At 39.5% G+C, this 27,299-nt stretch overlaps 1 long non-coding RNA gene across 1 annotated transcript in view; it reads left to right on the plus strand.

Moving 5' to 3' along the window:
• Positions 1-4,406: 4,406 nt before the first annotated feature.
• The window catches only part of LOC145541497 (uncharacterized), a 158,722-nt gene continuing 135,829 nt past the window's right edge, over positions 4,407-27,299 (plus strand). Inside the window, exon 1 of the long non-coding RNA XR_014079063.1 lies at positions 4,407-4,572. This is a non-coding gene — a long non-coding RNA (uncharacterized LOC145541497). The remainder of the gene's footprint in view (positions 4,573-27,299) is intronic.

Here is a 27,299-nt window from a genome sequence, read left to right on the forward strand (position 1 = left end):
AACTAAGGCACTTTCCTAAGCCGCGCAGTGCAGCCAGAAAAAAAAAAAAAGAATAGTGGTTATCATCGTGAGAGCTTGGTAACACCAACAGCCCAAGAAAAGCTCCCTCTGCTTGGAATACCTCATCTCAGAGCTGGCACCAACATGTTGCCGAAACTGGAAAACAAAGAGTCATTCTGGGTTTCTTCTCCTTTCCATTCATGTAGCCACCACCTTAGATCAGGCCTAGGTCGTTTCTTGACTCGTTTAGAGGGTTGAGTGGTATTCCCTCAAAATTCACGGCCTCTTGGAACTTCAGAATGTGATCTTATTTGGAAACAGGGTCTTTGTAGATGTGGTTAGTTAAGAATGAGGTCTTAACCCAGTGACTGGTATTCTCGTAAGAACAGGAGAGGACACTCTGGGGAGGGACTCAGAGAAAACAGGGAATATGCTCTTGTGATGACAAAGGCAGAGGGTGGAGTGACACAACGACAAGGAAGGCCAAGGATGGCAGGGAACCACAGGAATGGGGAGAGGCAAGGAGGAGGTCTTCCCTGGAGTCTTCAGATTGAGCGTGACCCTGCCAATACTTTGATTTTAGGCTTCTAGCCTCCAGAACCGTGAGAGAATAAACTTCTGTTGTTTTAAGCCACCAGCTTTGTGGCAGCTTGTGACGGCAGCTCCATAAACCAATACACATGGCTTTCCTTCAAAAAACTCCTGATCCTTACACTGACTCTCTGTGTGGGACCCTGTTGTATGCTCTATAGCCCCCTCTCTGTGATAGGATTTCACTGTACTTTTTGTTGGTTTCTTGTCTCCCTTTCCCACTACGTGGCTGTGGACTCCTTGAGGATTAGAATTTTTTTGTAAGTTTTTCTTATAAGGTTTTTCTTCTTGGCCATGCCATGTGATTCTTAGTTCCCTGACCAGGGATTGAACCCATGACCCCTGCAGAGGAAGCAAGGAGTCTTCCACTGGACCACCAGGGAATTTCCAAGGGCAGAAATTTTTGTCTTTTTTCTACTTTATCTATCCCCTGTTTATAACAGAGTGCCTGGCACAAAGTGGGCATTCCACAAATTATGAAATATATGAACAATTTCTGTGTTCCTCACAGAATTTAGTGCAGGATTTTATACTGAAATAAGTGTCTTATAAATGCGTGTTCATTGGAATTTTCTGTCTTTTTACATAGTTTTCCCACTTGCCAATATCATAAAGCTAATATCTCTAACCTTCTCTTTAGGATGTGTCCTCAATTCTTGTATCATTTCCTTTCGTACAGGAAACTCTAGCAAGACAAACACAAGCAGGCTGGCCAGTTATTGCCCTGGCAGGAAAGCATTAGGCATGTTCCCTGAATTCCCTCCATTTGCCTAGCTTCTGACTAGGTTTCACCAGTAAGACAAAGATTGCTTGTGACTTAATTTGATAGTTATGAAGATTCACTGGGTCTCTCTATGCTGGTATCTGGCTGTTGTCAGCTCTAGGAGCTCACTGGAGAAGTTATGAAGATTCACTTACTTGTGTAAGTCTATTAAGAACATCCCACAGTTAACATATTTCTGAGGAAAGCAATATGAGCAGAATATTAATACCTCCTTTTGATTTTCTATGGATTAAGGACGGGAGGAAATTAGTCTAACAAATATCTCACTGATTAAGATATTATAAGATTAACTTAAAGAGTAGGGACTTTTAGGGAGGGAGTGAGTAGAGGGACATAAAATATAAAAAAGGTTCTTTTTGTTGTTGGAGAGATTTGTTTAAATAATTTCTTGAGGAGAATAAAAAGATAAAATGTAAAAATGGTAGCCTTTTCCGGGGATGTGTATGAAGATTGGGAGGAACAAGTTGCTCCTGGTGAAGATAGATGTTTGAAGTTTATCAAAAATGTCAACCAAATTAGACAGCTCACTCACCTTCTTTCTCCCTGGCAAGGTACCTGTTAGACTGAAAAGCTCACAATTCCCGTCCCTCACCAAGCATTTTGGATTCTATCTCCATACCATCACTTGCATTTGTTTCCTCTTTTCCATTCGCAATGGCTCTACTGTAATGAGCTCATACCTGAGCCATTATAATATTCTAACTGGCCTTTCTGGCTCTGCTCTCCCCACCCCCATGCCCTCAATCCGCCCTGTATGCCACGACAAGATTAATGTGTCTACAATGATTAGTGGAATTTGGGAGCCTTCAACTGTCTGGCTGGTGTTAATTGTCCTAGCTGCAGTTTCATTGCAGCATTTAATCTTATGTTCTCTTTATCCATTCACAGCGTGTGTTTTCTGTACAGCCTACTTACGCTCATAAAAGATTAGTGTTTTGTCATATATTAACTAATATTCTCTGTTTTTTAAATGTCTAATGTTCAGAAGTGAATACATTTGTCTTTGTTTTCTTTTTATAAGCTACAGCTAGTAGGCATCACTTACAAGTAGCACTGTGTCAGAAGAACACTGCCTATGTAGTAATCAAGAGTACAGAGGCTGACGGCATGGTCAGCTTGATAGTCTAAGATCGAATTTTAGCAATGCTACTTACTGACTGATGACTTTGGGCCTTCAGTTTTCACATCTATAAAATGGGAATAATAACTCTGACCTCATAAGGTTTTGAGCTGATACAATGAAGTTCCTAACCCAGGCTTGGCTCCCTGTAGTAAATGAGAGCCATTTGTGTCACACCTGTCACTCAGAGGAAAGAATTTGCCTTGGTTCAGAATAAATATAGTAAGATGATTTGAACAGTTTTCCTTATATTTGCTTTTGCTTCAAGCCTTTATCTATATATAATAGGAGGAACATAGGGAGGAACAACTTCCCGGGTGGCTCAGTGGTAAAGAATCTGCCTGCTCATGCAGGAGACATGAGTTTGATCCCTGGGTTGGGGAGATCCCCTGGAGAAGGAAATGGCAACCCACTCCAGTATTCCTGCCTGAGAAATCCCATGGACAGAGGAGCCTGGCTGTCTGCTGTCCATGGGGTCCCAAAGAGGCAAACTTGACTTAGTGACTAAACAGCAGCATGGGAAGACGCTGCTTAATGTTACAAAATATCTCTTATAAAAGAGAACTGCCCTCTTTTGTCTCCCCATAGGTACAAATGTATAACTGAAGCAGGATTCATTGTTTCACAGCATAATCTTGGGAGGGAATATCAGAATGTCTCAATATTTTCCAAGCCCCAAGGAAAGAGGAAGTGGTTTCTGTCCAGGCTGATGACAATAGGCGACTCCACCTCTCACCCCCTAAGAGAGCTGAGCTCTGGCTCTATTATGTTAAGGGACGTGACTTGCTGCAGCTTTTAGCCTCCAGGGGCCTTGGACCAGCTAATAGATTCTGGTAGTTTTCAAATTTTCCCTTTGGATTTTTCTTTTTGTGAGTTGGGGAAGTGGGCACGTGAAGAGGGAGTACTGGAGTGTATGCCTGTAGTTAGCTGTATGTCATCAACCACTATACATAGCAAACTGCTTTAAACCCCCTTCAAAATATTTTTTAATATTTATTTTTGGCTGTGCTGGGTCTTTGCTGCTGCACAGGGTTTTGCGGTGCGAGTATTTTTCTAGTTTCTGCTAGCAGGGGTTATCTTCATTGCAGTGCACCAGCTTCTCATTGCAAGCAGAGCACAGTGCTTTAGGGCACTCTGGCTTCAGGAGTTGCAGCACTGAGCTCAACAGTTGTGGTTCCCTGGCTCCAGAACCGTGACTCAGTAGTTGTGACACATAGGCTTAGTTTCTCCAAGGCACGTGGGGTCTTCCTGGACCAAGGATGGAACTAGTGTCTCCTGCATTGGCAGGAGGATTGTTTACCACTGAGCCACCAGGAAAACCTTGCTTACAACCTTTTTAAACTGATCTATTCTGTTCCATCACATGGGGGTATAAAATAGAACCCTTTTAAAATATTTAAATGAATAACTCTAATCCTCATTATTATTATTTTCCATTGTGAGAAGGCCTTTTTTATTTTTTCTGGGGTCCTCACTGTCTCTGACTCTAAAATCCCAGGGATACTTTCTCAACCAGGAGGGTCAGACCTGAAACAAAGCCAACTGGTAAAGCCAACCGCCCAGTTTGCCAGAGAAATTCATCCTGGTTAATTAATAAGTTATCCAAAGAGGTCTGTCATTTCAGTGTGTCAATCTAAATAAAGAGGTAAACTGAGGCAAACTCACATCACCAGAAACTGAATATTTTCAGGAATAGCTGAGGAACTGCAATTTGGGAAATGTAAGCAATAGCAAGTGACAGAGCATGTTGAGGGTTTAGGGAAAGGAGTCCTTGATGATTGGGAGAGTTTCTTGGGGGTATGCTCACTGGTCTGCAGATAGGTCTCCGTCTCCTGTCAATTGGGCATTGATGCAACGTCTGTTTCAGCGTGTAGGCACATTCTTTCGAGGGCGCATGCGTGAGAGCCGCCATGTCTTCTCCTGCGGGCGCAATTTTGATCCACATTGTTTCGTAAGAGTGACCCTTGTCATCCAGGTGGTCAAGAGCAGTGCCCATCACTGGTCCCGTAGCAGTTTCTGCGGGTGAAAAAGGAAGGCTGGCTGGTGTCATACTCGGCGGTTTTCACTTCGCTCCAAGGTAGGCCGGCTCCTGGGGAGATGCTTCTTTAGGAACGGAGCTTGCTCTCCTCAGACAACACAGTCCGTTGTCATTATTCGTGGATTCTGTGCTTACAGATTCGTCCATGCCATAAAATGAATCTGCAACCCCCATTCCTGAACTTGCGCGCAAGCTCACAAAGTTTGAGTGGCCCTGCAGGCCTGTTCCCAGCTGAGGGGGGACAAGGCAGCGCACAGGTTTTCCATTTCAGCTCGGTCACTGTCGGCGGGTGTCTTCTGTATGGTATTCAGTGCCATGTTTTTCACATGTCTGTGCTCTTTGGGGGTGATTTTGCCTTTCAAAGTGGCTGCATTGCTGTGTGGTGTCTGTAGATGTCAGAAGGCTGCCGTGGACTTTACTGAGAAAAGGCGTGTGGTTGATAAACTTCGTTCAGGCATGACTTAAATACTGGATACGAATTCAGTGTTAATGAATCAGTAGCACATATTAAACTAGGTACTTTTCAGCAGAAGCTCGTGTAAAACAAGGTTCTGTGTTGATGTGTTGATGAAAGTGTTGTGACCAGAGGCTTGCGGGAATCTAACCCTGTGTTTGCCTGGAGGTGAAGGTTCAGTCGGGCTTCCCAGGTGGCTTAGCGGTAAAGAATCCACCTGTAGTGCAGGAGCCATAGGAGATGCGTGTTCGATCCCTGGGTTGGGAAGATCCCCTGGAGGAGGGCATGGCAACCACTCCAGTATTCTTACCTGGAGAATCCCGTGGGCAGAGTAGCCTGGCTGTCTGCAGTCCATGGGGGCCCCAAAGAGTCGGACACAACTGAAGCTCCTTAGCACTCACCAGGCACAATGGTTCAGTACCATCAGTTGTTTCAGTATTTAGGGCAACTTAATGGGACAGAACTACCCCCGATAATGAGAATTGATAGTCTGGACAGCTCTTTTTCTGAGATGTGCCCATTGTGTCAGGAGGATGAGTCAGAAGTGGTCCTTCTGGAAGGACTGGGCTCTCCTAGTGTCCGTGGGGTCAGCGCTGGCCCTCTTGCTGTTCTCCACTGGGCTGGAAGCAACCTGGGGGATGTCACTTTCTTGTCATTCATTGACATTTGCTGGGGTGGGACAGTGGGGGAGTGGCCTAGAGCGGGAAGGTAACCCAGATATATGACTGTGCAACTTCACCCTCCACCCTGGGCAGCCTTCCACTAGCCCCAGTCCTGTGTCTCTCCTTTGAACCCAGCTGTGGAGGAAATTCCTCATTCTGGCCTCAGAATGAACTGTAGTGGGAATATCCACTGTCTTGCTCCCATTGCCTTCAACATGTAATTGCAAAAATAAAACAATCAGACACTCATCCATTTCCCCAAGATCTGAGCTATCCAGTTGAAACCAAGGTCACCCTGATAGAGAGTGATGAAAACACTAAAAACATTATCTATTGGTCCTGTTTCTATCATTCCTAGAATAAAACCTGAGGCTTCATTGGAGAGTGAGGAATAAATCAACATTGCCTGCAGTCAAGTCAGGTTTGAGCTGGGCTGGAGATTGAATTCGTGTTTAATCAAAATTATATTGGATTTTGTTGTTGAACCTTAGCTTTTTGTGAACAATTCAAAGGTGGCAGTGTTTTCCTAAATTTGGCATTCGCTTGACACAGTTGAAAAGATTTCTCACATGTTTAAGAGACTTGTCTTGAATAGCTAAGTTACTGCTACTCTGAGAATTTCTATATGAAGGACTTTGTGGGGGGTTGTTCACTTGGTATTTAAGACAATGGGTATAATTTATTTATTTTAATTGGAGGCTAATTACTTTACAATATTGTGGTGGTTTTTGCCATACATCAACATGAATCAGCTACGGGTGTGCATGTGTTCCCCTATCCTGAATCCCCCCTCCTACCTCACTCCCCACCCCATCCCTCTGGGTTGTCCCAAAGCACCGGTTTTGAGTGCCTTGCTTTATGCATGGAACTTGCACTGGTCATCTATTTTACACATGGTAATATACATGTTTCAGTGCTAGAGAATGGGTATAATTTATGCTTTGCTTCTTTTTCACTTTAATTCAGCTTTACGCTCTTCTTTCAGGAATGAGTTTTAAAGAATGGCTTATGGCAGAACAATGACAGTTTTTAAACATAAACAAAAGTATGTTTAAAGCTTAACATTTTGGCAGAAAATGCATGCTTATCCACATACTTAACTCATAGATGTGAAAATTATTCAAGGAAAACAAGTGTTACTTGATCAGGTGTATCTTTTCTTGCCTTTTGTTTCTCTTTTTTATATCAATTATAGCACTGTATAATCAATTGTTATTTTCAAATATATCGATTTAGCAAATGTTGATAAATAAAATCTATACCTCTCTCTTCTGGTGCTGCCTGCTACTATCTCCCAGTTCTAAGGATTGTTACAATCTGTTTTTCTTTCATTGTATCTCTTTCTTCTGTTCTATATTTCATCATCCTATGCAACCTCAAAAACAACTATAAGACATCTATGTCTTATATCTTTTAGAGAAACTCCTGTGAACCCTTCAAATACAGTAATGTATAGAACAAAACAATAGCAGTTTGAAAGAAAGGTGCTGTTAAAACAATGGGGTATCTGGGAAATAGCAGCAAGATATTCTGCTGTAAATGTTACTTTGTAAATGGTAATGTAAATGATAATGTTACTTTGAATGATAAACTATGATCTTCCATGACAGAAAATATCATGAAGAATTGACTCTGTACTTGGCATTCAGTAACTTAACTTTCATTATCAAAAGGAAGAAATAATTCCTTTCTTATAGTAGTATGATATAAGAAACATGCAGCTACAAGGTTGAAGAGCATGGAACAATAGTTCCATCATCAGGATTATTTTTCTGTTTCTTAATTGGTTTGAGAATCAGAAACAGTTATTATTTGAAAAAGGCATTAGAGGGCGCCAGACCTCTTTCTGATGAATTGTTTGTCTTGTAGCTAGAGCACAACTCCAGGCCACATTTAGATCAGCCTGTAAGCTTGTGAATTTAGTGCTCATCTCAGTCCAGAGATGTGATTACTTGTGTATTTGAAAATTAAAAATGACAGATTTTAGAGAGTAAATTTTTACACATTAAAAGGGACTTAAGAGACTTATTTCTGAATACAGTCTGTGGACCTTGTTTGGGCCCTGATTCAAAGAAACCACCCTGGAAAAGATGTTTGTGAGACATCTAGGGAAATTTGAACAGGCATAAATGTTACACTAGGGAACTATTGTTAATTTTACTAGGTGTGATAATGGTATCTTGGTAATGCTAAAAAACTCCTTTTAAATCCTACTAAAGATACATGCAGAAGAGTTTTTGCTTGAAATTATATGATGTCTATGATTCATTATAAAATATTCCACAGTAAAGTATATGTGCATGTATGCATGTATGTAATAATAGATGAAACGAGATTGACAGTATCATGATAATTTCTGGAACTGGAGTTCATTATATTATTCTACTTTTGTGAGTAGCTTGAAATTTTTCATTAAAAGTAAAAATAAAAAACGCAGACATGATTTTCTCACAATTTATATTTATGATCTAGTTGATGGTCATTTTTGACTAAGGCCTATTTCTTAGGTTACAAGCTCATGTGTATAAGAAAATCTCACCTTTTCCCCTGTAGGGAAGCAGAATATGCTACTCCAAACTGTGACTGTAGGAGTTTAGGACAGTCTACCTCAGAATATGCTGCTTTGGCTTATTGATTATTTTGAGCTATAGGCACTTTAAAAGCAGCAAATGCAGGGAGAGGCTTTCTCCTAACTCCCCTTTTCTGCCTAAAGACAGATCCTCCCAAAGGAACTCAGCTGTCATAAATCCCCTCCCTGAGAGTTTCATCGACTGGGGAAAACTGACTCTTACCACAATGCTAGCACCACAACCAGACAAACTTCGGCTTGAACTTTTATACCTCCCATCTGTTCTTCAAGGGCCCATTCATCTTTCTTAGAAATCATTTACTCTGCCCCAGGAGGCTTACGTGCCCCTTCCCTTTTCCCGATTAAGGTGGGCTTTTAATCTTGAATTCTAAGCCATCTCGGGGAATTACTCACTTTTCCCTGGTATCTCCCAGGTATATATGAGTATATTTGTTAATAAACGTCTATTTGTTTTTCTCCTGTTAATCTGTCTTTTATTACAGAGATCTCAACTAGGAACTCAGAAGGGTAGAGGCGAAATTATTTTTTTTCCTTCCTTATACCCTTCATAATTTAAATTTGTATTTTGAGTTTCCATTCTGTTGTTGTTGTTGTTTAGTCGCTAAGTTGTGTCTGACTCTTTTGTGACCCCATGAACTATAGTCCACCAGGCTCCTCTGTCCATGGGATTTCCCAGGCAAGAATACTGGAATGGGTTGCCATTTCCTTCTGCAGGGGATCTTCCCGACCCAGGGATCAAACCCTTGTCTCCGGCATTGCAGGTGGATTCTTTTATCGCTGAGCCACTGGGGAAACCCCTGTCTATTAGATATCAGAAACTAAATATCATTCAACTCAGTATAATCTCATATTGTGCTGAGACAAACAGTTCAAGATAAACTTAGTCAGTTTTGGATTTTCCTACCTCCATCTGCACAGCAGGATCTAAATCCAAGAGAACTGTTGAGTGAAAGTCAGTAAGTGGGAGGTGGTGATGGTGAGGGGGGGCTGGTTTTGGTTGCAACCTCTGTAGTCAAGACATCCTGAAAGACAGCTTCCATCTTCTCTCCTGTCAGTTTGTCCTCTAGATGACAGTCATGTTGTTGGACAAGCTTTTGCAGGGCCCCTCCAGAGCTGCCTCTCCTCAGGGTGTCCAGACCTCTTGGAATGAGAGAGGGACCCCAGAGGTTGTCCTCTCCAACTCTGGCTTTCTCACCCTGCTTGGCCACTTCAGCTCTACTTCTCCTATGCCATGTTTGTCATGGAAGTTTCTGAAAGACTTCTCGAGACACTTGCCACTTTCACAGGCTCTATTTGGGGACAAAAGCACATGTACTTTGTCCTTTCAAAACCCTTTATAAATCTGGGGACTCTGGGACATACTCAGATGAGAGAGATGCACGCAGGCCACCATCTTAAGAAAATATCACAGTATCTAATGTCTCTCCCATGAAACCTGTGGTGTCTGTCTGGTCTGATAGGAAGACCAGCACATAATCTTCAATAACAGTTGCATAAGGCATAAACATGCCCAAATTTTTCAGAGCTCCAAATGCAGAGAAGGGTCAGGGGTTAGCAGGAATTATGAAGAACTTTTTCCATCAAATTAATGTAATAAAACATTATCCCTTTGAATATTTTAAATCCTAAGCTTACTGTTTGCTTCTCATGCAGAAATGAAGGGAAGTAGTAGGTAAATAACGGTTAAGCCTGTGGATCCTCGGCTTAGTTAGACCAGTGTTCTAATCCTGCATCTGTGTCCTCTAATTAACAGTAGAGATCAGCACGGATTTGTTAAGTTTTTTAAACTTCAGTTTCTTATGTATAAAGCAAAGGCAGCAATATCTAAAATCTTCTGGGGAGGGTTAAACAAGTGTATGTATAGAGAGTGTGCAAAGAGAATTTAGCCCTTTGTATAAAACCAATACATGACAACTGTTTATATTAAGAATAACAGCACAAAAAGGCCTATATGCAATTTTTATATCAGGTTAGTGGACCCTTTTCCTTGGAGTTATTAGATCAGGTCTTAAAGGACCACATGGGAATTTGGGTGCTGCCCCAGAAAATTGAAACTACTACAACTTAGAAAAAAATTATCTTTCTGGTATAGGTTAGAGCCTAAATTCTCTTGATATTTTAAGAGTAACTGCTTAGCTTTCATTCCCAGTGTGGCCATCCTTTATGAACTGTCAGGGGAAAGGAAGCAGATGAAAGGAGGAATTCCAAGAGTATAATATCACATGGCCTCATGAAACAGGGCAAAAGAAACCAAACAGTTCATAATGGGCAAGCTTCCAGATGTTTATTGCCAGGACCTTCTGCTCAGAATGAAAAGAAAATCCAAACAAATGCCAGGTCCTTCTCCTATACTATTAGAAAAAGGAAAGTTACTCGCTTTTTTTTTTTTTTCACTTTCTTTTTTTTCCCATTCGATTTGGTATTCTGGATTGGACAGGAAGGTAAATTGCTCCTCCATTTTCTTGGAAAGACTTGACCAGTGATTCTCTGTTGAACAGATTTCTGATTCCTCTTTGCACTTGGACACTGGATTCCAGCTCTCTTGGTAGAGATGTCCAGGTTTGTAATTGACCTTTTTCTAGAGGTAGTATGGTGCTGGCAAGGTACCAAGAATTGGCTTGGCATTAGAAACTGCAGTCTCAAGTATATACAGACTCTTTATTCAGATACAATCTGTTAATTAATATTATGTACCCAGAGTGTTATGTTAAATTTGAATGCTTTACTGACTAACCTCAGTTCTGTGAAAAAAAATGTGATTCACATTCAGAAATCAGTTGATCTCATGCTACTATTTAACATAAAGCTCTTAGATGCGGCCAGTTTTTCAAAAGTGTCCTGGGTGGGCACTTGTATTAGTTTCTTTTGCTGCTGTGAGCTCTGTGATGTGTCTGTCCAGACAATTCCTCCATTGTAAGATCCTTAGCCTAATTGTATTTACAGAGTGGCTTTTTTCTTATAACATATTTGTAGGTTGTGGGGACTAGGAGGGACATCTTTGGGGGCCACTGTTCTATCATGGTCTACCTTCTATCCCCTTCAAATTTACTTCTGTCCTACATGTTAAATACATTCACCAGCACTTCCAGAAGTGTCAACCCATTGCAGATCAACTCCAAGTCCAAAAACCTCATATAAATCTCATCAGCTCAGAAGTCCTAAATCTCATCAGTTATGGATGAGGTTCTGGGTAGTCATGCGGCACAATTCATCTCCATTTGTGAATCTGTGAAATTGGAAAAACAGATTATTAATACCTGCTCCCCCAAAACAATGGTGGGATGGGCGTGGGATAGATATAAACATTCCGGTTCAAAAGGGGAGAAAATGGAAGGAATAAAGGAGTCACTAGTCCCAGGCAACTTCGAAATACATCCATGCAGATTCATCCATCCATGAAATTAGGTTTCAAGGCCTGGGAATAATTCTCTGCGGTTCGCAGCTCCACCCTCTGGACTTGAAGCTCTCCCCTTGGAGTCATTCATCTTCATGAGGGATAGCATGTATTTGCAGATGAATAGTTTTATTGGCCTGCTTCTTGCCTGTACAACTTTGGGAATCTGACAGTCTTCTTTTATTTCATACCCTCCTTTCCTCCCTTAGGGTGCCTTCTATACAATGAAAGTCAGTTTGGGCTGCAAAAACATATTAGGGATTAACACCTGAGGAAGGAAATGAGCAGAGGCAGAGAAAATATTTGGACTTTGATGCAGACCTGATAAAACCTTGGCCAACTCGAGGCTAATTGATGCAGAGTTGTCCTGTGTTGGGCCAAAATGGTCAAGCTTTTATACCCCCTCTTTGCTTAGCCTCAGAATAGGCATTATTTACAGTAAGAGAGCTCTCTTGAGTTGAGGCAGACTGTGAAAGAGCTAACAGTTGGAGACTGTCTGCTGATCACAGATCAAGAGAAAGTTCTCCCTTGAAGAGTGATCTGGATCATGCATCTTTGAATTTATCACACATATTGGGTTATGGTGAACATGAGAGAGATTAGAAAGTAGGCCTGTTAGTTCTTGCAGCCTTTTAGGGTTGAATTGGTAGCTTCTCCTGGACCAACTCTGTTTTGTTTTTTTTTAAACTTAATTTTATATTTGGAATGTAAGTGAAGTGTTAGTCACTTAGTTGTGTCCGACTCTGTGCGACCCAATGGACTGCAGCCGGCCAGGCTCCTCTTTCCATGGGGATTCTCCAGACAAGAATACTGGAGTGGATTGCCTTTCCTCCTCTAGGGGATCTTCCCAAACCAGGGATGGAGCCTGGGTCTCCTGCATCGCAGGCTGACTCTTTCCCAGCTGAGCCACCAGGGAAGCCCATTGGACCAATTAACAATTTGTGATAGTTTCAGGTGGACAGCAAAAGGACTCAGCCATATAGATATATGTATCCATTCTCTCCCAAACTCTCCTCCCATCCAGGCTGCCACACAACATTGAGCAGAGTGCTCAATACAAGTACTGTGCTATGCAGTACTGGACCAGCTCTCAAGTCCTGAAACAGTAGTGACAGAACCATCCTGGTATTTAAGGCAGCCAGATAGCTTAGGAAAGAGCTCAGTTGTGTCCTAGGGACCAAAGGCCATTATGGAAGTTTTCCCTCTAGGCTGGAGGCTCTTCCTCTTGGAGGTGGGTTGTTGGGGGAGTCTAGTTTATTCAAGCTCAGACACAACCCTCTATCTTCATGCCAGTAATCACTGTCATTATCATATTCCACATTGCTGTTATTTATTGAACACTTACTCTGTATCAAGCACTTTGCTAAGGAGTTTACATGTAAACTATCATTTAATCACTTCAGGATGCCTCAGAACTGTTCAAGGAGTAGTTGTGGGTTAAGTAAAGGAGCAAAAAGATGTTCAATTCTGTGCTCAGTGATCCTGAGATGTCGTATCACAACTCAGCGACAGTAACCTCCTCCTGGTCAGCATTTACTTTTGCCCAGGTTTCAAGGTTTAACTGAAACATGTAACATGGTACCATAGGGTTCAGTGAGTTAAGTTGTTTGAGTTATAGAGTGCCTAGAAACTTTGCCGTTCAAAAAGCTGATTCTATCCTAGTGAGATCCAGTGTTCTCTAGAAGGTGCTGCCTAGTCTCTTTCATTTTAAATTTAGATTTGGGCCTCTTTCTTGGTGGGTCTAGGTCAAATGGGAAGAAAGATTTGTCATGCTATTTGTACCATTAAAGTTGGATTGCACACTGAAAGTGATTGGTAAGACTACCAGTCTAGAAGCTGTAACCGAAAGCAACAGTCCTCATTTCCTCTGGTGCTATTACATTTTTGTGTTTATATTTTCCTAGGCTTGGTAATTATGGTAATCAGGAAAACAAGTCACATTGTATAACACATCTTATATAAAGATATTTGCAAACATCTCCACATTTTACGTATGATATGGTGTCTCTGAAGTTTTGGGCTCAGCTATGAAAATCTGTTCCATTTTTGTATTTTTGTGTAACTAAAATTTTGACTCTTTAAATTTAGACTATGACAGAGTGTAAGTGAAAGGCAAATTAAATCTTCTCATTGTGTAATTTTGGACTTAAATTTTTAGGTCACATGTTTGAAGTCTCTTGCATGATTATGGACTGCATGCATAATTTCCCCTCAGTGTGAGACTCTGCTGAATTCTCTAAAAGAATAAAGAGCTTCCCAAAACATGTTCCTGTAAACAGTATTTCAAGTTCTAAATGTATATGGGCTTTTAGTTGGTTCTTATCAGGATTCCGAGTTTTCTGGCAGCAAGTAAGCTTGAGATAACAGCTTTATTGTAGAAATAGAAATCTCCAGACAAATCATTAATGCAGTCCTTGAGAGAGAAGATAGACACAAAAAACTGCAGGTTTGTTTGATGGGACAGGACCTTGACAATTCATTCTCTGTTAGTGAGTCTCTTCTGCATTACCTAGGGAAAAAATCTTGTAACTAGCCTGATTTTTGTTTTTTGGCCATGCTTCACAGCATGTGGGATCTTAGTTTCCCAACCAAGGATGTAACCCACTCCCCCTACGTTGGAAGCATGTAGTCTTAACCACTGGACAACTAGAGAAATCCAGGAGTTCTTGAGCTCAGGCTTTTATCACATCTACCCTGTGTTAGTTTCCTACTGCTGCTGTAATGAATTATCACCAATTTAGTGGCTTAAAACAGCACAGACTATTGTAATTCTGGAGGTCAGAAATTCAAAGTGTGTCTTATGGGGATAAAATTAAAGGCTTGGCAGGGCTGGTGCACTCTGGAAAGTTTAGAGGAGAATCCATTCCTTGCCATTTGCAGCTTCGAGAGACTGCACTCATTCCTTAGCCCATGGTGCCACATCACTCGGCACTTTGTCGTATCTGTGTCCCTGGCTCTGACTCTCTTGCTTCCCTCTTATAAGGACCGTGTGATTACATTGGGCCCAGCTGGATAGTTCAGGATAATCTCCCCACCTCAAGTTCCTTAACATAGTCACGTATGCAAAGTCCTTTTTGTGATGTTTGGTGACATGTTCCAGGTTCAAGCGATTAGGTCATGATCCTCTTCGGTGAGTCATTATTCAGCTTACCATGTACCGTTCATATTCACTTACCATTCATATCGAGCCTCCCAACTCAAATCACTCCAGCCAGACATCGTCCTACTTCTTCCGACATCAAATCCAGATTTGGGAACGCCTGCTCCTCAATCCGTCTAAATCCTACTATTCTTTAAGGTTTATGCTCAGATTTTGCCTTTTGCCTGAGACTTCCCCTGAAAACCTAACCTTCTTTGGTTTCTTTCTTCATGGTCTTCAAAAGCATTTGTAAATTTTGCACACAAACTTTGTATACATTTTTATACATACGATATTAGTCTTTTGCTATTACTTCACTTGTGTTTCTTTGCCTCATTTTGATTATAAGCCCTTTGAAAGTAGGAAAAATATCAATATACAAAAGAAATATATTGAATCACTGTTAGCATGGTGCTAAGGACTTGGGAATGTCAAGTAAATATTTACCCTGCCTCATTTGAAATTCTCTTTGGTAGGTCCATGACTTTCAGAAACTTCCATTTAGAATGTAATGGAAATAGATCTCAACTTAGTATTTACTGAATAAACAATACAGGATTCTGTATGGATCTGTTCCATAACCCACTGTAAAGCTCTTTTTCTTCATTTGCATTTTAAGATCTGTAGTTTATAATCTTTATAACCGACCTTTCTCCACATTTTGATAAACTGGCATACCGTGCAGAGTGCCTGCTCTGTCCCAAGGTGACTTAGCTCTGTGTGGTATTGCGGTACTCCTTTGGTTTATGGAGGGCTTTGTTACCTTTCCTGAGCAGGTAATGCCCTGCCATCAGAACTTTGTTGCTCTGGCCTCAGAGGGAGCCTTTCATGCAAGGGGAACGTTGGAGGGCTTGAACACAGAGTGGGGCTTTCTCAAACTTAAAACAATAGGTTATGTGATTATCCTTGTGTTTGCTTGCTAGTAATTGCTGGTGCATTTGGTAGAATTTTGCCTAAGAATTCTTTTTATTTTAACATTCCATCAAGAAGGAAATTGTGGAGAAGGGGAAGGTGCTCCTTTTTATGTTTCTTTTTTTTTTTTTGACTGTGCTGGGTCTTCGTTGCTGCGTGGGATTTTCTCTAGCTGTGGTGAGGGAAGGCTACTCTCTAGTTATATGGTGTGCAGGCTTCTCACTGGGCTGGTTTCTCTTGTTGCACAGCATGGGCTCTAGGGCACCACAGCTTCAGTAGTTGTGGCACGTGGGCTTGGTAGTTGTAGCTTCATGACTCTAGAGCACAGGCTCAGTAGTTGTGGCGCACGGCCTTAGTTGTTTCACGGCATGTGGAATCTTCCTGGGTCAGGGATCAAACCAGTATCTTCTTCATTGGCAGGCGGATTCTTTACCTGAGTCACCAGGGAAGCCCTCCCCTTAACTTCGAATTGTGGAGTCTATTTCAAGGAGATTTTCATCGTTTACCAAAAGAACCTGATGACTGTTGAATGGCCAATTTGGCTTGGATTAGTTTGCAATAACAAACCTAGGAGAAAGATATTATTATTCATTATTATTATTGCCTTCAGTTTATTGATGAGTGTACTAAGGCATATACAATTAAATGACTGGGCAGTGATGAAGCTAGGATTTGAATCTAGGCAGTCTGACCTGAAGGTATTTGTTTTTATCTTTACTTTAAATAACTGGGGTATGTTTATGTTCATTCAGGGTAATTGGCAAGCCTGATATATGAAGATTATAAACTGACATAGAGTAGGGCAAGAAAATGTTTAAAGACTTGAAAGTGCTGAAACAAAAATGGCTTCTCGTCTAGACTAGAAACATTTAAAACCAAGGTACATCTTTTGCACATTAAATAGGCTTATTTTGTTTCTTGCTTCTGTTGCTATGGAAGAGAGAGTAAGTAGAAAGGAACATATTGATTTACTTCAAGGCAATTTAAATAGTTGCACTTTACCTGGAAGAAATTTTTGCTGTTGGCCTGTATGCTGCTGCTGCTGCTGCTAAGTCGCTTCAGTCGTGTCCGACTCTGTGCGACCCCATAGACGGCAGCCCACCAGGCTCCCCCGTCTCTGGGATTCTCCAGGCAAGAACACTGGAGTGGGTTGCCATTTCCTTCTCCAATGCAGGAAAGAGAAGAGTGAAAGTGAAGTCTGACTCTTCGCGACCCCATGGACTGCAGCCTACCAGACTCCTCCATCCATGGGATTTTCCAGGCAAGACTACTGGAGTGGGGTGCCATTGCCTTCTCCTGTTGGCCTGTATAGACAAGTGTAATTGTTTACATAGTAATTGATTCCTGAATATATAAATCATATATAGAGAGTATAGGTATATAGATATATCTAAATGGGATATATAGAGAATATATATATTTTATAAAGCTGTTTGATTAATTTCAGTCAATTCATTTTTCTCTATCTTAAAGTCTCAAATTATAGAACTGTTTCACATTTTTTTTTTAGCCAGAAATACCTAGGCCTTCAAGGAATATAAATATTGACTATAATGAAATACCAGCATGTTACTTCCACATTTGTAATAATTGGGATGGATATTAAATAAAAATTAATTTTAACTGGAGCCTTTTATCTTGGGGTATCATTTTCAGTAAAATTTATGAAACACTTGACATAGCAAAATAAAGAATTTGTCTCTTAGCAGTAACTACTGTTGTTTGATTTATGCCCTGTGAACAAAATATGATACAGCTAACTGCATCTTTATAGCTTATGGAAGATTAGAATAATAATAAATAACTACTTTTTACAAAAGATGCAACAATGCGAAGTGTCTGTCTTTGAAATTTTTTTTTTTTACTAGCTGGTAGAGTTATCTCAGCTGGGGGACATCTTTAATCATCATCAAATAAATAAATCCTTGGTGTTACTCATCTTGGAGCAGAATTCATAGGGTTTGCCCACATGAGAAGCAGCCCTATCACAAACCAGTGCCTTTATTATATATATTATTTGTCTTTATAACTTTTGATTTATGGTTCATGTTGGAAGCTTCAGTTTATTTTCTCTATTCAAAGAATTTCAATATATATATGATTTTTTTTTTAGACCGTTACTCAACTTAGTATCTTATGCTTCAGTGTCAGCTGTTTTTAAGCATTGTAGTCTGTATATTTGCTGTGTTTTCTGGGTTCTTCCCAAACACGTTTAATGAACATGTATGTTTTTTTTTTATGTCCATGATGCCAGACATAACTCTAAATTTGATTAAGTGTCTGATTAGGTCTTTTTTGCTTGACATAGTTATAAAAAAAAAAAACAGATAAAAATTTAACTATGTAAAGCAGAACGTGGGAAATAGGGACTGAAATACAAAGACAAAACAGTAGTAATAATAATAGTTAATTCCCAAGTTTGCTGGTCTTTTTACTTTCTTAACGGTGCACTTAAATGAATAAAAATTATAAAATAAAATTAAGTCTAGTTTATTGATCTCTTTTTTTTTTTTTACTACTTAGTGCTTTTTATGTTCCTTTGAAAAATATCCTAGCCTGACCTAAGATCAGGAACACATTTTCCTGTGTAATCTTCTGGGGTTTTAGTGCTTTGCCTTTCACATTTAGGTCTACGATTCATTTGGAATGGATATTTATATATATGTGGTATGTGGTAGGCATTGACATTTACCCCCCTCCCCCCATCAATTGATCTTGAACCATTTATCGATAAGATCACTTCTTCTCCACAGTATTACAAGTGTCTATGTCTATTTATGGACTCAATTTTTTCCACTGGTCTATTTGTCTGTTCTTGTACCAATAACATTTTATTTTCTGTAGCTTTTTTGTCTTGATATCTGGTAATGAAGTCCTCCAATTTTATTCCTCTTCTTAAAGATGATTTTGGCTATTTTATAATCAAGCTAATTACCCTCTAGCCTACTCTTAGCCTGCAACTGAGAGACTGAACAACGACAAGCCTACACCTAACTGGTAGCGTTTTGATTGGGATTACATGGAATCTATAGATCAATTTGGAGAGAACTGACATCTTTATAATATCAAATGCTCTAAAGCATACCCATGGTACTTTTTGCATGGAAGTCTTGCCTATCTGTTATTAGATTTAGTTTTAGGCATTTGATGTTTTTTTTGATGCTAGGTTATCATCTTTTAAAAAAGTTTATTTTCTGATTTTTTATTGCTCATTGTTGTTCAGTCGCTGTTGTGTCCGACTCTTTGGGACCCCATAGACTGCAGCATATCAGGCTTCCCTTTCCTTCACTATCTCCTGGAGTTTGCTCAAACTCATGTCCATTGAGTCAGTGATGCAATCCAACCATCTCATCTTCTATTGCCCCCTTCTCCTTCTCCTCTTGCCCTCAATCTTTCCCAGTGTCAGGGTCTTTTCCGATGAGTTGGCTCTTCGCATCAGGTGGCCTAAGTATTGGAGCTTTAGCTTCAGTATCAGTCCTTCCAATGAATGTTCGAGTTGATTTCCTTCAGGATTGACTGGCTTGATATCTTTGCTGTCCAAGGGACTCTCAAGAGTCTTCTCCAGCACCATAGTTTGAAAGCATCAATTCCTCAGTGCTCAGCCTTCTTTATGGTCGAACTCTCACATCGGTACATGATTACTGGAAAAACTGTAGCTTGGACTATATGGACCTTGTCTCTGCTTTTTACTACACTGTCTAGGTTTTTCATAGCTTTTCTTCCAAGGAGCAGTGTCTTTTACTTTCATGGCTGCATTCACTATTCACAGTGATTTTGGAGCCCAAGAAAATGAAATCTGTCACTGTTTCCATATAAAAATGCAATTGATTTAGAAATACTGATTTTGTATCTTGTGACCTTGCTAAATTCTTTTTAAAATTTATGTTTACTTTTAGATATATGTATATATTTTGGATATTCTTTGTAGTAGATATATTTTCAACTATTCTGTTGTGATATTATATTTCTCCGATCTAAGGATAATGCCTTTCATTAGTTCTGTAAATTTTTCTGCTTTTGTTTTGGTTGAATATAGCTCTTCTATGTTCCTAATTTTGAAATTCCTCTCTTTCAGCTAGAGATGTTATTGTAAATTTGCCAAAAACGAAGAGAAAAACCCACAAAGCAGCCTGAAAGAAAAGAGATTACTTACAAAAGAACAATAGCTAGACTGGCAACAGATTTTACATTACTAGAAATAGAAGCCCAAGATAATGAACAGTATATTTAAAGGGCTGAGAGAAACTATCAACTGAGAATCCTATATCAAACTAAATTTTCATTCAAGAGATAGGGTGAAATAAAGACCTTTTCAGAGAAAGACTCATAATTTAATTCTCCTTTGGCGTTGCTAAGATTACTAAATGATGTATATCACTCAGAAGAGAGAATGGAGAATAAAACAATATTAGAGAGATGGGGAAGTACTGATGGTAAAAGGATTTGAACAAGTATTAGAGATTATTGTGAACAGTTTTCTACCGGTGCATTTGAAGCCTTATATTAAAGAAACAATTTTCTAAAAAAATAAAATAAAACAAACGTTTTCAAACTGGAGTAAAGAAGAAATAGAATACTGAACAGACCAAGTTTCATTAACAACATTGAGTAAAATAAAATCAGCCCATGTAAAAAAATACAAAATACACAGATGGTTTAAGGGTGAATTCTAACAACCCTCGAGAAACAGATTACCTATGTGCAAATTATTGTAATAAATAAAAATGAATTTTCTATTCTCAAACTCATTTTATGATATTTGTATAACTGATAATAAAACAAAATATATAAGGATAATATAAGAAAGCAAAATTATGAACAGAGATATAAAGATAAAAAATAAAATATAAGCAAACAAAATTTGCAACTGCTTATCATGATCCAATGCATCATATCTAAGTTAATATTACTCCAGGAATAAAAGGCATTAACATCAGATAAGATGTAATTGCAAACCAGAAGCTCCTCCTAAGCTGAAAAAGCATGTCAAATGCACAGCAAGTATCATGCATAGTGGTGATACATTTGAAAAGAAAACAGACTACACTTTGCCCGTCAGCCATGTTGCTTATTTGGGATTTATTTAGGATGGTGACTGAAGAATGTTTTCTTTTGCATCTCAAAGAACTACATATTTCAGAACTTTTGTATTGTGATAAACTGCAGTTCATGTCAGAAGAGCTGTGATCTACAAATAGTTAATTCTTTGACATCAAATGGCTCATTCAAGCACTTCTAGATATTAGTGGTAGATGCTTGGTTTTGACATTTAGATAAAGACAGGCTGCTTATATTTTAGAGCATTCCAACTTAAACTCCTCCTTGAATCTTATTATATGTACATTTCATATAAGATCTTATCCATATGTGAATAAAATACAAATGCATTGGAAAAACCAATTAATAGAGGTATTACTATTAGGTAATAATAATGATTGCTATATAAACATTATACTGAGACTCCTGCTATTATATGCCATAAGAAAGAAATGTAACAGGTATAAGAACTGGAAAACAAGAAACAAAATGGTTGGCATTCTAGGCTATATGATTGTCTATCTAGATAATCCAAGAAAGTTAGAACCAATAAGAAAATTCAATAAGTTACTAGATACAATAAAATTATGGAACAGTTAATGGCATTTTATTCAGAGAAAAAAAGCAATTAGAAAATGTACTTAGAACATCAATCTCATATACAGTGGCAACAGCAGTGATAAGGAACCAAGAATAACTTTAAGAAAAAATGTGTAAGATCTTATTTCTAAAATTATAAAATTTTATTAACAATATGAAAGAATATTTATATAAATGAGAAGCCTTCTCTGTTTATGGATGAGGTTGAAAGTGAAAGTGTTAGTTGCTCAGTTGTGTCTGACTCTTTGTGACCCCTTGGGCTGTAGCCAGCCAGACTCCTCTGTCCATGGAATTCTCCAGGCAAGAATATTGGCGTGGGTTGCCATTCCTTCTCCTGAGGATCTTCCCAACCCAGGGATCCATCCTGGGTCTCCCACCTTGCCGGCATGTTCTTTACTATATGACTCACCAGGGAAGCCCCATAGGTGAGATTATCCAATGCCATATAACAACTGTCCCTAAATTAATTTGTAATCAATGAAATTCAAATGAAAATATCCATAGTGGTTTTTTCCATGAAACTTGTGATCCTGAGTCAAGAAAATTTTGAGGAATAATACACAATTAATTATTTGTAATTAATCATATCTATAATTAATATAGTAATTAAATTATCAGTACAAGGATCAACTGATGATTGGAACAAAATTAAAAGCCCAGAAATATATCTGTACACATATGAAAACCTAGTGCATTTACTCATCCAATAATTATTAAGTACTCTGCTTTTTGGGTGCATCTTCAGGATATTTTCCAGGTTCGTTTGACATGATCCTAGGAGTCATTGATAACTTCCTTACTATTGGTGACAAAATTTTCCAGCTTCACCTGGTACATTTCTTGCTCCTAACCTGGAATCAGCCATTTCTCCAAGAAGCCTTGCTTTCTGTTATAGGAAGTAGAATTTCAAGACCACATTTATGTAATAGGGATGCTCATCATTGTGGGGTTGGTCAGTATTTTTAGGCCTTTTCAGCCGACTAACAGTGCTAAAAATTAAATGTATATAACATATGCACACACACAATATATCCATAAATATATGTTTGATCTAGATTATCTACATATTAATATATTATATATATTATATGTTAATATACTGTCATTTGTTGTTTAGTCACTAAGTTGTATCCAGTTCTTTTACGACCCCATGGATTGTAGCCCACCGGGCTCGTCTGTCCTTGGCATTTCCCAGGCAAGAATACTGGAGTGGGTTGCCATTCTCTTCTCCAGGGGATCTTCCCAACCCAGGGGTCAAACCTGCATCTCTTGCATTGCAGGTGGGTTCTTTACCACTGAACCACCAGGTATAGCTAAGTACATACTATATATATATATATTTAAAGATTAAAAGCCTCATGAGTTCATACTAATACTTCCAATTCAAATTCAGAAATACAGAATTTTTACTTATATTCTCATATAATAATCTTTATCTCCTTTGACATTTGGAATCATGGTTGTCAAGGACTTAAGAGATGAGAAAATTGCGATATACTTTCGTTACTAGCTTTTTTTTATACTTTATTACACACGCATCTTAGAATAATAATACTAATACAACCAGGGCCAGTATGATAAGTGAAAACACTTTATTATAAATATTGTCTATGGGTTTTTTTGGCATGTGTGTAGTTGTTTTGTCTGTTTTTATGTGGGGATTAAAATCTATGCTGTTGCTTCCGTGGAACAGAGTCTTCTTTTGAAAAGTTTTGACATCTTTCATGGATAATAAAAAATACCTAAAGAGTAATCCCACTGGCTAATCATTGTTTAGTTCAGTCTAGGATGCACTTTGTGGTTTAATTCTAAATGCCATTGTTGTGTCATTATTCTATGTGGTGACCTCTCTGGTTAATCCTGCTGGAGATTTCAGAATAAGGTCAAAGAAACTATTATAGCAAATCAGGGGGTGTCTTTGGGGTTGTGGTTGGTAGAGGGGGCCCAGCTGTGACTTGGAGAAGCTTAAATTAGCCAGTAATTTTCAGCAATCCTTCAAATTACCCAAATGGAGGTAGAATCGAAGTCAAAGCTGTGCGATGGCTTGTGAAATGAAGCATAAAAGAAAAAAAATACCCTGTTGGGCTTCCCTGGTGGTGCAGTGGATAAGAATTCACCTGCCAGTGAAGGGGACATGGGTTTGATCCCTGGTCCAGGAAGATCCCACATGCCCCAGAACCACTAAGGCCATATGCCACAACTACTGAAGCCTGTATGCCTAGAACCTGTGCTCTGCAACAAGAGAAGCCAGTGCAATGAGAAGCCAGTCCACTGCAGCTAGAGAGTAGCCCCCACTCGCCGCAACTAAAGAAAGCCCTCTTGTAGCAACGAAGACCCAGCACAGCCGAAAATAAAGTAAAATTAAAAAAATACCCTATTGTTTCCTTTCAACCAGATTGCTGCTTTTGTGTAGAAATTCAGGAGCTAGCACTAGTGGTAGTAGACATATTTTGGATTTTGGTTCCCCATCACCCATTTCCCCTGTTTTAGCATAAGCACACTAATTTCGTGTTTTTTTTTTTTAATTAAAGGTTTATTTCGTATAGCGGTTTTAGGTTCTCAGCAGAATTAGGGGAGGGTACAGAGATTTCCTGTCTATTCCTTGCCCCCACATATGCATAGACTCCCTCATTACCAACATTCTCCACCAGAGGGGTAATTTTATTACAGTTGATAAACCTACATTGACACACTATAATCACCCCAAAGACCATAGGCTACGTTATACATTACAGTTAACTCTTAGTGTTGTACATTCAGTGGGTTTGGACAAATGTATAATAATAGCATGCATGCATCATTATGGTACCATAGTATTTTCTCTGCAGTCTGCCTCTTCATCCTTCCCTCTCCTGCTCCCACTGAGCCCTGGCAACCACTGATCTTCTTACTGTTCCATTGTTTGCCTTTTTCCAGAATATCATATATTTGGAATCTTAGAGTATACAGCTAATTTCCTTTTGAAGAATTCTCTCTCTCTAGAAGTTTTCTTGCCTTTGGAAAATTATCTACCCACTAGGAGTAGGCATGTGTTACTAGCTAGGTTAATCAGACCCTTGTGAAGCTTCCAATACTGATTGGACTAATGCAGAAAGGTTGCAAGATGGTAGATCGTTCATTCCAGTGATGGTATTGTGGTAAGTTCAGTTCAGTTCAGTTCTGTTCAGTTGCTCAGTCATGTCCGACTCTTTGCGACCCATAAACTGCAGCATGCCAAGCCTCCCTGTCCATCACCAACTCCCTGAGTCCACCCAAACACATGTCCATCGACTCGGTGATGCCATCCAGCCATCTCATCCTCTGTCGTCCCCTTCTCCTCCTGCCCTCAATCCTTCCCAGCATCAGGGTCTTTTCCAATGAGTCAGCTCTTCGCATGAGGTGGCCAAAGTATTGGAGTTTCAGCTTCAACATCAGTCCTTCCAATGAACACCCAGGACTGATCTCCTTTAGGATGGACTGGTTGGATCTCCTTGCAGTCCAAGGGACTCTCAAGAGTCTTCTCCAACACCACAGTTCAAAAGCATCAATTCTGCGGCACTCAGCTTTCTTTATAGTCCAACTCTCACATCCATAAATGACCACTGGAAAAACCATAGCCTTGACTAGATGGACCTTTGTTGGCAAAGTAATGTCTCTGCTTTTTAATATGCTATCTAGATTGGTCATACTTTCCTTCCAAGGAGTAAGCGTCTTTTAATTTCACGGCTGCAGTCACCACCAGCAGTGATTTTGGAGCCCAGAAACATAAAGGCAGCCACTGTTTCCACTGTTTCTCCATCTATTTCCCATGAAGTGATGGGACCAGATGCCATGATCTTAGTTTTCTGAACGTTGAGCTTTAGGCCAACTTTTTCACTCTCCACTTTCACTTTCATCAAGAGGCTCTTTAGTTCTTCTTCACTGTCTGCTATAAGGGTGGTGTCATCTGCATATCTGAGGTTATTGATATTTCTCCCGGCAATCTTGATTCCAGCTTGTGTTTCTTCCAGCTCAGCGTTTCTCATGATGTACTCTGCATATAAGTTAAATAAGCAGGGTGACAATATACAGCCTTGATGTACTCCTTTTCCTATTTGGAACCAGTCTGTTGTTCCATGTCCAGTTCTAACTGTTGCTTCCTGACCTGCATACAGGTCTCTCAAGAGGCAGGTCAGGTGGTCTGGTATTCCCATCTCTTTCAGGATTTTCCACAGTTTGTTATGATCCACACGGTCAAAGGCTTTGGCATAGTCAATAAAACAGAAATGGATGTTTTTCTGCTACTCTCTTGCTTTTTTGATGATCCATCGGATGTTGGCAATTTGATCTCTGGTTCCTCTGCCTTTTCTAAAACCAGCTTGAACATCTGCAAGTTCACGGTTCACATATTGCTGAAGCCTGGCTTGGAGAATTTTAAGCATTTCTTTACTAGTGTGTGAGATGAGTGCAATTGTGTGAATTGAGTGCAGCAGTTTCACAGCATCATCTTTCAGGATTTGAAATAGCTCCACTGGAATTCCATTACCTCCACTAGCTTTGTTTGTTGTGATGCTTCCTAAGGCCCACTAGACTTCCCATTCCAGGATGTCTGGCTCTAGGTGAGTGATCACACCATCGTGATTATCTGGGTCGTGAAGAACTTTGTTGATTAAATCCACTTATTTTGGAACTGCTCTGATTCTTGACCTTTCCCAGCTTGTTTCTCCAATTTTACTGTCAGTTTTGTGTATCTCAGAGATACATTTAACACATTCATTTTTTGTTTAGAGCTGGTTTTTGTTACTTGTAGCCAAACAACTATAACTGATTTGGTGGTGATCCCTAGAATATATTAGAAATGTTTAATCTATAGCCCTACCTTTGAGATATTGTGGGTTCTAAACTACTGTAATAAAGTGAATATTGCAATGAAGTGGCTCACATGAATTTTTTGTTTTCCCAGTGCATATAGTAGTTACATTTATGCTGTACTGTAGTCTCTTATAAAGTATGTAATAACATTGTGTCTAAAAAACAATGTATATACCTTAATTAAGTATTTTATTACTAAGAAATGCTAACCATCATCTGAGCCTAGTAAGTTGTAATCTTTCTGCAATAGTAATGTTAAAGATCACTGATCACAGGTCACTGTAACAAATGTATGTATGCTTAGTCGCTCAGTAGTGTCCGATTCTTTGTGACCCTTTGGATTGTAGCCCACCAGGCTCCTCTGTCCATGGGATTTTTCAGGCAAGAGTACTGGAGTAGGTAGCCATTCCCTTCTCCAGAGGATCTTCCTTGACCCAAGGATCAAACCTACATGTCTCCTGTGTCTCTCGCATTGCAGATGGATTCTTTACCCAGTGAACCACCAGGGAAGCCCTAATACGAGGCTCCTCTGTCCATGCGATTTTACAGGGAAGAATGCTGGAGTGGGTTGCCATTCCCTTCTCCAAGGGATCTTCTTGACCCAGGGATCAAACCCAAGTCTTCTGCATCTCCTGTATTAGTAGGTAGATTCTTTACCAGTAGCGCCACCTGGGAAGTGAAAATGTTTGAAATGTTTGAAATATTGCAGGAATCACCAAAATGTGACAGAGACACGAAGTGAGAAAATGCTTTTGGAAAAATGGTGCCAATGGACTTGCTTGATGGAGGTTGGTCACATACCCTCAATTTATAGAAAATACAATATCTGAGAAGTGCAGCAAAGCGAAGTGCAATAAAATGAGGTGTTCCTGTATTTAAATTGCAACCTCTCTTCCGATAGTTCTTCTGATCCTTCTTTCCCTATTCTATTAAAAAATATACTTTATAATTTATTTTTTAACTATGTTTTCTGTCTCTACTTTACTAGAATATAAGCTCTATGAGGGCAAGAATTCTTTATTTAAATCTGTTTCTATGAATCCTGTATCCCAATTATCTAGGACAAATCCTGGAACATAACAGGTGCTTAAAAAATATTTGTAAATTTAATTAATAATTAAATCAAATCTGCTGTTTTTTGAATCTGT

This window comes from Giraffa tippelskirchi, chromosome 3 (assembly GCF_054371585.1).
Source record: "Giraffa tippelskirchi isolate mGirTip1 chromosome 3, T2T-mGirTip1v1.2.pri, whole genome shotgun sequence".
Classification (NCBI taxonomy): domain Eukaryota; kingdom Metazoa; phylum Chordata; class Mammalia; order Artiodactyla; family Giraffidae; genus Giraffa; species Giraffa tippelskirchi.